The sequence below is a fragment of the Vipera ursinii genome (genome assembly GCF_947247035.1).
Source record: "Vipera ursinii genome assembly, chromosome: 5".
In the NCBI taxonomy this organism is placed as follows: Eukaryota; Metazoa; Chordata; class Lepidosauria; order Squamata; family Viperidae; genus Vipera; species Vipera ursinii.
This window is the reverse complement of record NC_139518.1, coordinates 12,244,239-12,257,943: the sequence shown is the minus strand read 5'-3', so window position 1 is coordinate 12,257,943 and position 13,705 is coordinate 12,244,239. Positions and strand designations below refer to the sequence as shown.

At 39.9% G+C, this 13,705-nt stretch overlaps 1 protein-coding gene across 2 annotated transcripts in view; it reads right to left on the bottom strand.

The window, feature by feature from the left end:
* The window catches only part of TBL1XR1 (TBL1X/Y related 1), a 237,376-nt gene extending 225,159 nt beyond the window's left edge, over window positions 1-12,217 (bottom strand). For both annotated transcript variants that reach the window (XM_083363593.1, XM_083363594.1), the window contains exon 1: window positions 11,989-12,217. The gene's annotated coding sequence lies outside the window, so the exon portion shown is untranslated. The remainder of the gene's footprint in view (window positions 1-11,988) is intronic.
* Window positions 12,218-13,705: the final 1,488 nt, after the last annotated feature.

The following is a 13,705-nucleotide window of genomic DNA, read 5'->3' as shown; positions in this document are numbered from 1 at the left end:
TTTCTACATAATGTATAAGTGCGGTGACCAGAAATGGATATAGCTTTCAGTTCTTGCTTTGATGATTCCTAACATGGAGTCAGCTGTTTTCCTGTTTTGCATTGCACAATAAGATAATATTTTTCACAATGGATGAATATTTTAACCATTCATTTTGACTTCTATATGCCTTCTCAAGTCAATCTTTCCACATTTAGACCCCTTTTCAAATTTATATTTGAAGCTTGGATATTTTGTTCTTGATTACGCTCCAATCTACATATTTTTTGCAAAGTTCTGAATTGAATTTCTGTGTCCAATCAGCAAAAACTGTATTTTTTAATGTAATCATGTTCACTGGCATACAAATTAAACCAAAATGTAGATCTACAGGAAGATCTCAGGAAACATTATACATTTTGAATTCAAAGCAAATACAGGTAGTTCTCGACTTACGACCAGAACTCGGACTGGTATTTCTCTCTAGAGTCACTGCAAATCATAAAGGGAGCCATCACATGACTGGACCCAATTTTACTACCATTTTTACCACAATTGTTAAGGGGAATCACGGTTAAATGAATCATGTAAGAGAATAGGCTCCTAAACCGACTGCCTGTTGGAAGCCAACTGGGACGTCACAAATTACAGTCATGTCACTGCAAGATGAGAGCCAATTGCCAAGTACTTTAATTGTGATCATGTGACTGCAAAAGTAGTGCAACGGCTGTAATTTAGAGAATGGGTCATCGGTTTTTATGAGGTCACCGTAACTGAACCGTAGTTGAATGGATTTACCGGTAAGTAGAGAACTGCCTTTATAGACTACCCATCTGTGATTCAACCCCTTTTCTATAAAATTTCTTCTCCAGAACACTGGTTAAAACTTTTGTGTATAAAAACAAAAAATCCTATTTACTGGACTTTAAATATTGCTAAGGTAAAATCTATATAAATGTATAAATATCCTTCTTCTCTAGAGTGTTCAAAATAGCTCATATGAACATTCTTTTGGCTTATTATTTATGTCCATTATCATATATCAGACTACATAAAAGCATAAAAAAGGACTAAGCTAAATGAATTTACATCTTTCAAATTATATTTCAACACACAAGTGTTACATTTTCAGATACAAAAAGAACAGAAAAAAATGGCTTGTATCTCCTTTTCCTCCATTCAGTTCACAATGATTTTGAAGAACAAATAGAACAGTTATATCAATCCTTACCTAACCATGAAAAAATTACTAATATATAATGGATTCAGTTTAGGGACTAACTGTACTGCCAAGCCTCATTTTTTCAAATATCAGGTCAATGTGTTTCCCAAATTACTGCTCACTGGTTTCCAAAGCATTCAAAGTAGCTTAAATAATAATTATCAATTGAGGGAATAATGGAAGCATTCAAGATAAGGATTCTTTTAGGTACTCAAAAAGATTTTGGGGATTTTGTTTTATTTTTTATTTTTTTAAGCAAAGGGGAATATCCTTAACAAGAAACTGCTCAGCAGACTTCTTCCTGATGTAAAAATCTTTTTGCAGAATTAAATACCCTAGTTCCAGTTACCTAATACTTTCTGTAAACATCTAGTATGCTAATAAAAAGAAGGCAATGGACTGTTCAGTGAGGATACATAAAACAATAGTTACACAATGATCATGCAGCAATTACTTAATTTCACAAACACCAACCAATCATTTTTTGGAAACCATGACCTCTCTCTGCCTTGATTTGGCAAGACACAAATTTCCTTCAAAAGAGAAGCTAAGGAATTAAAATGCCGAAACTTGCCAAATAAAGGGGAAAATTAAATGGACCAAATAAAAATTACATGTCAAACGTATGTGCTTAATGTTTAGAAGTTTTGAGATTAGGAGGTGAACTAGATAAGGAGTAAATACTTTAAGGAAAATAAAATTATTCATTGCTCAGATGAATTGAGAAACAGCTGGTCAGCTGTTAAATCCTGCTGAAACAGACTTTTTCTGTCAAGAGAAGTCCCACATTTCAGAAATAATGTGTTGCATTATAGAAAAAGTCCCGAATTCTAATCACAATTTAATTCTGACCACTTATTGTACTAAAACATGACATGGTATGTTGGTTTAGCATTATTAAACCATGACTTAATGCAATGGGAGAATCATGAGACACTTTTATTACACAGATACTAAGCACTGGGCCAGTTTCAAATAATTTGATTTGGTAAACTATAATACTGATCCTGTCCATGAAGCAACACAAACACTTATAGTTTGCAAGAAAAAAAAATTGCTAAACTGCATCCCAACTTCTAACCTCAAAAACTGTGATTACTTACAAGCAGGGCTTTTTTGTCATAGAATGCCCAAAATGGAGGTCCGGCACCTTTTTTGGATGGAACCTTGTAGGGTAGGCAAGGCGGGTTTGTATTATTACTAATTTATTATTATTATTAATTTTATTTGTATACCGCCCTTCTCCCGAAGGACTCAGGGCGGTGAACAGGGCAATACATGATTAAAAAGACAGAATACAAAAATTAAAAAAGATTAAACAAAGTGCCCAGAACTCTTAAATAAGTTAAAACACATTTAAAAGTAATAAAAACCCAACCCCATCCCATCAGGCCAGGCCAGCTTGTTCAAAGAGACACGTCTTTAGATCGCGCCGGAAGGAGCGAAGGTCGGGCGCCATCCGGAGCTCAACCGGAAGACGGTTCCATAAATCCGGCGCGCCCACAGAGAACGCCCTCCCCCTGGGGGCCACCAGTCGGCATTCTTTGACCGGTGGCACCCTGAGGAGACCCTCTCTGTGGGAGCGTATTGGGCGGAGGGAAGTTGATGCCGGCCGCAGGTGCTCCCCAAGGTATTCCGGACCCATGCCATGTAGGGCTTTGTATTCTGGACCCATGCCATGTAGCGCTTTGTATGACGTGTGTGACCTCCGGCACTTTTTAAAAAAAATCACTGCTTACAAGTAAAAGGTCCATCATGCCTCAACATTTCACCCACTCAGTTTTAAAACCACTTTTTCTAAAGAAAATGACTATATAATATTTTTCCCAAAAGTCACATGCAGTAAAATATATATAAAATATATACCATTGAGCCCAGATTTCTGTTGCTAACTGAGAAGGTTAAGTGGATTTTGCTCCATTTTATGATCTTTCTCGACATAGTTTAAGAGAATTACTGCAGTTGCAAGGTTAGTAACATGGATGTTAACTGAATCTGGCTTCCATATTTACTTTGCTTGTCAGATCGCAAAAGGTGATCATGTGACCCTGGGACACTGTGACCATCATAAATATATGAGTCAGTTGCCAAGTGTCTGAATTTCGGTCATGTGACCATGTGGATGCTGCAACGGTTGTGTGAAAAATGGTCATAAATCACTTTTTTCTGTGCCATTATAACTTTAAACAGTCACTAAATGAAGTGTTGTAATGGAGAACTAGGGACGCGGTGGCTCAGTGGGTTAAGACGCTGAGCTTGTCGATCAGAAGGTCGACAGTTTGGCAGGTCGAATCCCGAGTGCCGCGTAACAGAGTGAGCGCCTGTTACTCGTCCCAGCTTCTGCCAACCTAGCAGTTCGAAAGCACGTAAAAATGCAAGTAGAAAAATAGGGACCACTACAGTGGGAAGGTAACAGCGTTCTGTGCGCCTTTGGCGTCTAGTCATGCCGGCCACATGACCACGGAGATGTCCTTGGACAAGCGCTGGCTCTTCGGCTTTGAAATGGAGATGAGCACCGGCCCCTAGAGTTGGAAACGACTAGCACGCATGTGCGGGGGAACCTTTACCTTTACCTTTTAATGGAGAACTATCTGTAGTGAAGCCCAATCTGCCACTTAAGATGCTACTTAGAAACTGCACATTTCTGCTTAAAATCTACAATTGATGCCTGATAAAAAATAAAAAATTCTCTGCAAAATTGTTGAATTTTCTGTCATGCTTGTTCTTCTTCCTAGGAAATGTTATGATAGAATTAGTTTTTATTTTAATAAAAAGCTATTATTGTGCCACTTTGCATGTAATTCGTGGAAAAAGTGGGATGAATTAGAATTGCTTATTAAAATTCATGAAGGCGGCTAAAATTTAAAAACATCACTTGCAAGGTTACTCAATGCAGATGCCAAAATATATTTTGCATCATCCACACCATTATGTTTATTCTGATCCTTGCTTTATTTATGAATCACCTTTTTTCTAAGTAGCCAAGTGTTAGGCAAAGATAAATTTTCAAAGAAAAAAACAACTGCATATTTCCAGAAGAGTGAAATAAAATTTTAACTATTAAATCATTATATTTGGCTTCCTAACTGGAGAAAAATGTGTAATGTTTTTCCTTAATTGTACTGCCATTAGTGAAAAGGCCCTGCCCTTATTTCATAACACAACAGCAAAATAGCTAACTGACTGTGTTTATTTATATATCCCCTGCAACTACTGTCTGATAACAAACGAACAGCAAAATGTAGTGCCAACATAGGCTTAATTCAGTATTTTTAATGTAAAATAATATATCAAGGTAAGGATTCTGCACAAATGTAGTCTTTTTTTTAAAAAAAGGATGCTCTTTTCTTGCAAGTAAAATATGAGAGTTCATTAAAAAGTAAGTCGAAATATGTACACACTGATTTTTACTTGCAATCCTCCATACTCTACCAGAATTCTCAATAGTCAATAAGCCTGGATTGTTTTCCCCTTTTATGACCCTTTATTCCCTTTCTTTCAGGGTGTATTCTGGTGAACTGACTGGAGCTGAGCATTTATTGGCTGGATGCCTTTCCTGATGCCTACACAGAGTTCACAGCAGATATTTTCTCTTTGTGCCCTTGATAGAGAAGCAAGTGCCACTGCCTAGGATCGAACTCTTAACCTTCCGAATGGGAGGCGAGCGTCTTCACCTTTAGGCCACCATGCCACTCAGTCAATAAGCCTAGATAACATTCACCATACAGCTAATTCTCATTTAGAAATTCAGAGGTGGGAAATTCAATCATCAATTAAAGCAGTCAAGTAAGTCACAACTGCAACCATGACTATAATCTCATTTCAGCTTTGCTTTGTTTAAAGACCTGAAAAGGTTGTAAAAGCAAGAAATAGTCATAAAAGTTATTTTATCACCTTCATACTGCAGACACTAAACAAGGCAGTCATTCAATGAGGACTTTCTGTAATTATAATACATTAAAAATCTCCAACAAAAATACCATTCCCATTTGACTTAGATTGTTGACTGAACTGAAACATGGTTATGCTTTCCATGTTGCGCGAACTTGCCATTTGTGACTCAGCCAAACTTTTAAACAATGGCTTAGCATTAGTCCAAATGAGTCAGAATGCCTGAGTTTGCACAGCCTGCCTAGGTGTGATTTGCTTATCTTGAATAAACAATTGGCTGGGTTCAGACATAACAGCTAAAATATTTTTTTTGCAAAATACTCTAGGAAATGCATTTAATATTCTTTTTCTCCCTGGTATAGAAGCTTACAGGCCATCCATCCTAAGTTCACACAACATACGGAGCCAAAACACATTTCAGCTTAACATGAACCTAGCACTATTTTTTATGAGTTCTCCTAATTATCACTTGAGGTAAAATTACAGGAATTCCTGCAGTCCCACAAGCTAAATTCTAAAGCATTTTGCGTTTGGACTTATATCACTTTAGCATTTCAAAGAATCAAACAAACATTCATTGTTACTGTAATCTGAAAAACTACTAGCTTCTGAAATAACTGTCAAATAACCAAGGGGTTAAAGCATGTCATGAAAGCAGAGTCACCTGATGTTCAAGCTAACTTCCCTCTGACAGGTCCTCAACTTTTTCGTTACAAGCAATTCAGATGGGAATGAAGACATTCATCTGAATCAAACAGCTATCAAAACAAGCCTATTAATAGTTTCCTTACCTCCACCTACCCTTAGAAGGAAGTAGCAAATGTATCCAGGTGCTCTCAATTATTATGTGGGATAGAAGTCCTGGCATTTCCTGGTTGGTAAAGCATCTCTATGAATTCGACTTTTATAGATTCAGCCTTAACATCTAATTTGTGTTGAATTAATAGGAAGCACATAAATTTAGGTGCTGTAAAGCAGGCATGTCAAACTCGCAATGTCACGTGACGTTGTGCAACATATTGCAACTTTTCCCCCATTGCTGGCAATAGGGTGGGCGCGGTTTTAGTATGATGCATCCGGCCTGCGGGCCAGCAGTGTGACATGCCTTCTGTAAAGCAAAGACATGTTGAATGGTCCTTGAAACTTTTAAGTAATGGGGGATAAATCTGGTAAAAAATATATAACAAATTTCTTTTTTTCTGGGATTGAATTCACATATCAAGTTAAATTATGGTCTGCAAATTAAGCCACAGCTTAATCCACGTAACACAACATGCCAAGATGTAAGATTAAGATGTTTTGTACCCACATTCTTGTCATGTTAAAATGACAATTTAAGCTTCAAAAAATCACTAATGAGTAGCCTATGATCATTTTAAAGTTTCTCTCTTATAACAGAGATTTAGGAATCACTTCAACCTCCAAATTCCAAATTGCCAGAATTTGTATTCTACAATATAGTTAATGCATATTCAAAACTTCAAAAAAAAATCCAAAATGGTGGCCAATCTATTTGTTAAGCAGCTGCATATATACCGGTAAAAACAAGTAAAATGGCATGTGTACACTTGTTAACCAAGGTCTTTAGCATGCCATGCAAATGCAGCCTACGCTATGGGAACTCAATGAATGTCATTTGGAAACTATGATTTACAGTACTGCTTTGTGTAAGGTAGAAAACTAACCAACAAGCCATATGCTAGCATAATGTGCAAACCCAAAATAGAAGTTACGTTTTCTTTAGTGGATAGGGTTTAAATCCAATAAATAATTAACTCCAGTTCTATTCTAAGTATAATGTCTTACACAAGAAAGCCTTTTATTTTTTTCAATTTTTATATTTTTACCTTGTTATAACCAGCTTTTAAAAAGGAAGCTTATGAACACTAAGGTTTTTTTTACTATACTGTTACATCACAATGGAAGCCACATCTGTTTTTACACAGTCCTTAACCCAGTTAACTGAACCAGGTCATTTTCTGGGTTCATGCTACTCAATCACACATTAACCAAATAAGCTAAAGCTGCACAATACACTGAGTTACCAAAACAAACAAGCCACACTTGGTGTGCAAAGATATCTGCCAGTTCTTTATGTGACCTTGCTAGGTGAACACAGTCAAAACTGGTTGGATATGAAGGTGCCTAAGGTACACATAAAAATATTGTCTGTAGTATCTCCTAAGAGCAGCATGCTGAAATGTGTGTCCAAAACAGCCAAGACCACAGTCTATCATTGCAATAAAAATTCCCTCTTTTATGCAGGATGCTGTAAAAACCTACAAGATGGTAGTCATGCCATTGTATGACCACCATCTTGTACATTTTGACTTTCTCCGTCCTAATCTCAAATACATCCTACTTCTCTACAAGAAATATTATTTAACCAATCTGTTCATTTTCTTGGTTAAATGTTGGGCTATAATTCCTTTAGTTGCCACCCAACCCAACCAATGGAACATTAGAAATAAATTATGAGAGTTGTAACTCAGAACACTTGGATATTATCAGAAAAGTTATATTTCACTTTCACAGCTTATAGCTAATGACAGACATTCCCCATAAGTGGGTCAATTATTTAAAAATATTCAAATACTTTCATCTCTCACCCACAAGAATTTTACAAGAATCACAACTGCACCTACTGAAGCATAGGTGTGAAAATCTTCCATAAAGGAAGACCCATAATCCGCCATCTTTGTCCATGATTACATACCTTAAACCTCTCTCTAGTTGTCTAGAATTATCCTATGAGTAAAGAACAATGAAGATGTTGGTCAACAATATATTTTGTAATTGTAAAATATGTAAGTTCATTGTAAATAATAGGAAGAATTCCTCTTTTTTTTCCCTTCATAAATGTACCGCCATTAAGGTTTCCAAGAATATCTTGGTTAGTAAAAAAAAAATCTCCATTTTTTAAATGTGAAAATTTATTATTTTTATTAAATTTGTTTGCCACCCATCTCGCCACAAAGCGACTCTGTATAGTATGTATGGTTTACCACTGGCCACTAAACCATATTTAATTTAATTTTAATTTAATAATATTTATATACCGCCCTTCTCCCTGAGGACTCAGGGCGGTTCACAGGGCAGAATAAAATACTAAATACAAACGTTAAAACAAGATTAAATAATTGCCCATATTAAAACAGTTGGAATCAAGTTCTAAAACACCAAGTTAAAATTAAAACACAAGAATAAAAACCCCACCAATCCCCATCAGGCTAGGCCGGCTTGAACAAACAGAAACGTCTTGAGATCGCGACGAAAGGAGCGAAGATCGGGCGCCATCCGGAGCTCTACCGGTAGCTGGTTCCACAGCTCCGGAGCGCCCACAGAGAAGGATCTCCCCCTGGGGACCACCAATCGACATTCTCTGATCGGTGGCACCCTGAGGAGGCCCTCTCTGTGGGAACGCACAGGGCGCAGGGAGCTTGATGCCGGCAGCAGATGTTCCCTAAGGTACTCCGGCCCCATGCCATGAAGGGCTTTAAACACTGTTACCAGTACCTTGAATCTCACCCGGAAGACAACTGGCAACCAATGCAGCTCACGGAGCAGCGGTGTAACGTGGGAGTATCGGGAGACTCCCAACACAACTCTCGCGGCTGCATTCTGTACCAGTTGGAGCTTCCGGGTGGTCCTCAAGGGCAGCCCCATGTAGAGAGCGTTGCAGTAGTCTAGACGAGAGGACACGAGCGCATGAGTGACCGTGCACAAATCATCCCGGCTAAGATAGGGCCGCAACTGGCGCACCAGTATCCATGAAGCACCACAAAGCTTCATTTTTCCTGAAAGATCAAGGTTTCTAAGTGGGCTTGTTTCCTTTGCAAAATACTAAATTACAAGAAAATCAATAGAAATATCAACATACAGGTTCACCCATAACACTTAATCCTATGCCTATTGTTCCATTCAGTTGGTCATGGTTTATAAAGCCTGTGTGTTATACCGTAGTAACATGTTTTGGGAAGTCAGCCAACTCAGTTTCAGGCCAAAACATGGTTTAACCAAGCATAGTTATAGCATTAATGGATGGTCCAAGTCTCTATGACCATATGCAGTCCTCAACTTACAACCACAACTGAGCCCAAATTTTCTGTTGCTAAGCAAGGAAATTGACTTTTGTCCCATTTTACAACCTTTTTGCCACAGTTCAGCAAATTACCACAGTTGTTAGGTGAATCACAATCATTAAGTGAATCTGGCTTCTCCCATTGACTTTGCTTATCAGAAGCCAGTTGGGAAGATTACAAAATGGTGATCACATAGCCCCAGGTCAGTGCAATCACCATAAATTCATGACAGTTGCCTGAATTTTGATCACGTGACCAAGAGGATATTACAAAAATCATAAGCATGAAAACCAGTCATAAGTCACATTTTTCAGTGCTATTGTAACTTCAGTCACTAAACTAATGGTTGTAAAATCAAGAGCTTCTTGTAAAGTTCAATGATTTTTCAAAAAATTGCAACATCTATAAGATACAATGAGATCTGTCTAAAGACCAACATGCTATTTGTCCATATAGGTTCATCAGATCTTTCCTTCTCAATCATTTCCATATTTAGAGGAGAAAGAAGTTGTGCCGTTTTCCCAGTATTCTTGAATCCCAGCACAAAAGGGCAAAATATGGAATACTTTTATATAGGTGAAAATTTAAAAGCAAGTTTCGCCACTCAGTGAAACCAGTTATGACCCATATACATTTTGGCCTAGTCTTAAAATTTCTGACTGTGGTTTAGTGTGTCAGGCCATCTGAGGAAACTGGATTAATCCAAGCCATGTTCTGGTGAAGCATGGGTACTCAGATCCTGCAAACACATCTAATTTTATCAACAAAACTCCAAGTTTGAGGCCTAGTCCAAATCCACCACACTTTCCCCAAATTTTTGAATGAAATGTCCTTTTAAGAGGAAAGAAAATATCATGTTCGGATGGTAAATAAGTAAGATACAACTGAGATACAAGGCCAAGTCAGATTACACACCACAAGTTTCTGTATTATTCCTGTTCATGAATCAAAACTGAACTTCTATTTAAGTCTGACTGAAAAAGAAACCCCAAACTACGGTATTGAGGTTAAATAGAATACTTTCTTCCCACTCACTCCTCCTTCAAATCCCACTGATAAAAAATGAGATTTCTATAATGCCGTATATAAACGAAATGCAACTCCCTTTACACCAGAAAAAAAAGGAGGAAGGAAGTGAAGCACATGTAGGAGTCAGAATTGCAGGCAATTCAGGGACACACTTTAATAGACATTTTCTCCAACCACTATATATCAAGCAAAGTTCAGCGTTTGTTTTTAAAACTTCAACGCTCCAGAAAAATGCACAGCCACGTTGTTTTTCTAGTTTGGCTCTCTTTTTTCCCCTGGTTTCCCTTCTTCAGCCATTGGATAATCCTCCTCCTCTTCCACCAAAGATCCAAAAGGATAATAAAGTGAATTACATTTACCATGGCAGGTAGATGATTAACCAGATCCAGTTCTGTACTGCAAATATATCCTCCGCTTTCAAATCATAGCATTTTTTAAAAGAAATTTGCACCGTTCACTGATAAGATCTTGAGACTTTTTACACGTGGACGAGAACCGGGTAAAGCCACCCTGATTTCAAAACTAGGCCTTACAGACGCGTAGCTCTTGAATTTTACACCACAGTTTTCCCAGAGACCAAAGTTCATTCCAGAACTTGACTATTAAGAATACGATTCTGGCCCTGGAACAGTTTTTAAAAAGGTTTTTCTGCTCCGCTTTCCAAAACAGCGTCCACAAAAGCAAATAACAATCATCACAATAATCCCAGAAGACATAGCAATCTAGAGTTTAAAACGGAGGGGAGGGGGAGTGGAAAGAAGCCATCCAAAGCCCCCTTTTACTCTTTATTATTTTGCAAAGACACAGCAAAGACCACGCTAACCTCTCCCCCTCCCCCACCAGTGTGAGTTCACTCTGCCACATTCCTTCCCCTCCCCCACACCTATTGCAAACAACATTGAAGGCGCAAACCTCATCAAGCAAAACTTTCTTTCAACCCACCCTTTAATTACCAATCATAGGGAAAAATAAATAAATTCTACTGACCTTTCTCTTTTTGGGAAAAAGAAAAAAAGAAAAAGAAAAACAACCCTGCACGCACGCACACGCAAAACACACTTCCGAACTTGGGTCTATTTTTTTTTTTTAAAAAAAGACACCTCTCGGTTGTGTCCCGTTTCCTTCCCAGCAAGAAGAATATTGTATATATATCCGCCGATGCAAAATAAAAACTCTCCTCTGGCCCAAATCTTCTAAAAATAGGCAATCAAGCCAGCTTGCTTCATAATGGCTGCTGGCTTTTGCATTTATTAGTGCAAAGGCTTCTTCTCTTCTCTCTCCCCCCCCCCACACTTTCCAAAAACGCGATGAATCAACACTTTCCCCTCCCCACCACCAATTTATGATTATTATTAATTAATTAAAAGGTCAGAAGCGGGGGGTGGGGGGGTGAAAATACCTCCAGAAAGATGAGAAATAATTAAAAAAAGAGGTCGGAAAAAATTAAAGTTAAAAGACACTGCCTTCCCAAGGGGGGGGGGGAAGCAATGCTTGTTACACTTCTGCCCCTCCCCCACGCGCTGCTTCCTCCAACTAGCTACAAACACAGGCGCCCCTCCCCCCCAACCCTCCCCCCCCTTCCCTCAATTCCCTTTCCAGCAACGCCCTCCCTGAACTCCCCCCCCCATACACAGCCGCGAAATAACCCCTTAAGATACACTTTAGGGGCGCCTTGAAATATTTCCTAGGTTGCAAACTAGATATTTAACTGCGCAGAGGGACAAGACAAACATGCACACAGGGGGAGGGGGGGAAAGAGAGAAACTCTTTTTTTTTATTTCTTACCTTGCAATTGATGGCTTAGTATGGCTCTCGGCCCCCCCTCCTTTTGCAATGGAGGCAAAAGAGGAGGAAAAAGCCCCCCACGCTGACACACATAGAGCTATATTTCATGCAGCTTCCTCCTTCTCTTAAGAGGTATAATATATGGGTTTGCAATTGCGGGTGCAGCCCAAAGGGGGAAGGGAGGGAGGGAGGGGGGGGGAGAAAGACTTCAAGTAGCCACCGGGAAAGGGGGGGGCGGGGGAAAAATGCAATGTATTCAATTATGACCCGAGTCTGGGTGAGGGTTTTGTGTGTGTGTGTGTGTGTGTGTGTCTGTGTGTGTTTTAGTGCGTGCGTGTATGTGTGTGAGAGAGCTGGTGCTGCTGGAGGGGGATGGGAAGCGAGAGGCGGTGGGGGGAAATTATAGATTAAGTCCCAAGGAAGGAGGAGGAGGCAATAAAAAAAAAAGTAATGCTTTATGTATGCGCGCGTATGTGTGTGTGTGTGCGTGTGCGTGTGTGTGTGAGATTTCGATTGAAGAGGAATTGAGGCAGAATGTAAAAGCTGTTACTAAGGGAAGGAGCCAAAACCGCTCTGAACAGCCAACGGCGCTCAGCAACTGGGGAGAGAAAGGTGGCCAGCCGTACAGAAATGAGCAGGGAGAAAGAGAGGCGCTCTTGCACACAAACACACACTTACGCACACGCACACACACACAGAGAGAAACAAGAGAAGGGAAGGCGGGCTGGCAAGGCCCGGCCTCCTTCCTTGCTCGCTCGCTCGCTTGCCTTCTTTCGCCTACTTCCTGCGAAAACAAACCAGATTGGATTCCAAAAGAGGAGGGTGGAGGCAGGGCGCAGGAAAACACATCTGGGCTTCGGCGGCGGTTCACAAACAAGCAAATAACAACATTTTTTAAAAAAAAAAATTGGGAGTCGTGCAAAAAAAACAACAACAACACACACACACACACATTTATTTAGGCAGGCGCTAAAATTGCAAGCGCTGCAAATGGTGGGGGAGGGGAAAGGACTTCGAGCGAGGAGGGGGAGGTTCTGTCGCTGCTCCTCGGGAGTTTCCCTGGAAAACCAATATAGCCGGTCATTTTAGGTTTGGGTGTTTTTTTGTTTTTGTTTAATGATGATGAGGAGGGTTGGTGGATTAATGGATGGTTTGTTCGGGAGGCGGGTGGGCGGCCTGCTTGAGCGGTGGACTGAATAGAAAAGAAGGGATAAATCAAGCAAGTATTATACACACACACCCAGAGGTTGCCACGCTCCAAAAAGGGTGTGCTGGCCACGCAGAGCGGGTGTTTCGGGTTCATTGAGGAATGGATTGAGAAACGTGGGAACCTGATCGTAACGCGAAACCATCAGATTCGTTCTCCTTGGGGTTATGGGGATATCAGCCCAGTGGTGAGGATGAGTGGCTTCTAATTTGCAAGCTCTGCACAGGGCTGAGTGCCAGTCTACAAGCACATTGGTGGCATCCAAACATGCATCAGTAGAAAAAAGGATGCACCGGCATTTTCGGGGGAGGGGGTGGGGTGGGGTGAAGGCTAGGAAAACCACCTATATTGTGCACGCATAGCAGGGTCTCCATGGCCCCCACCCCAGTGAAAACAGAGGAAGGGAGAGATTCATCTGATGCTCAGCCCTGCTTTAAAAGCAGGCAAAAGGGTAGCACAAACCCAGCCATAGATAAGGGCTGTGGGGCTTCCTGTACAATTTTGCAGAGG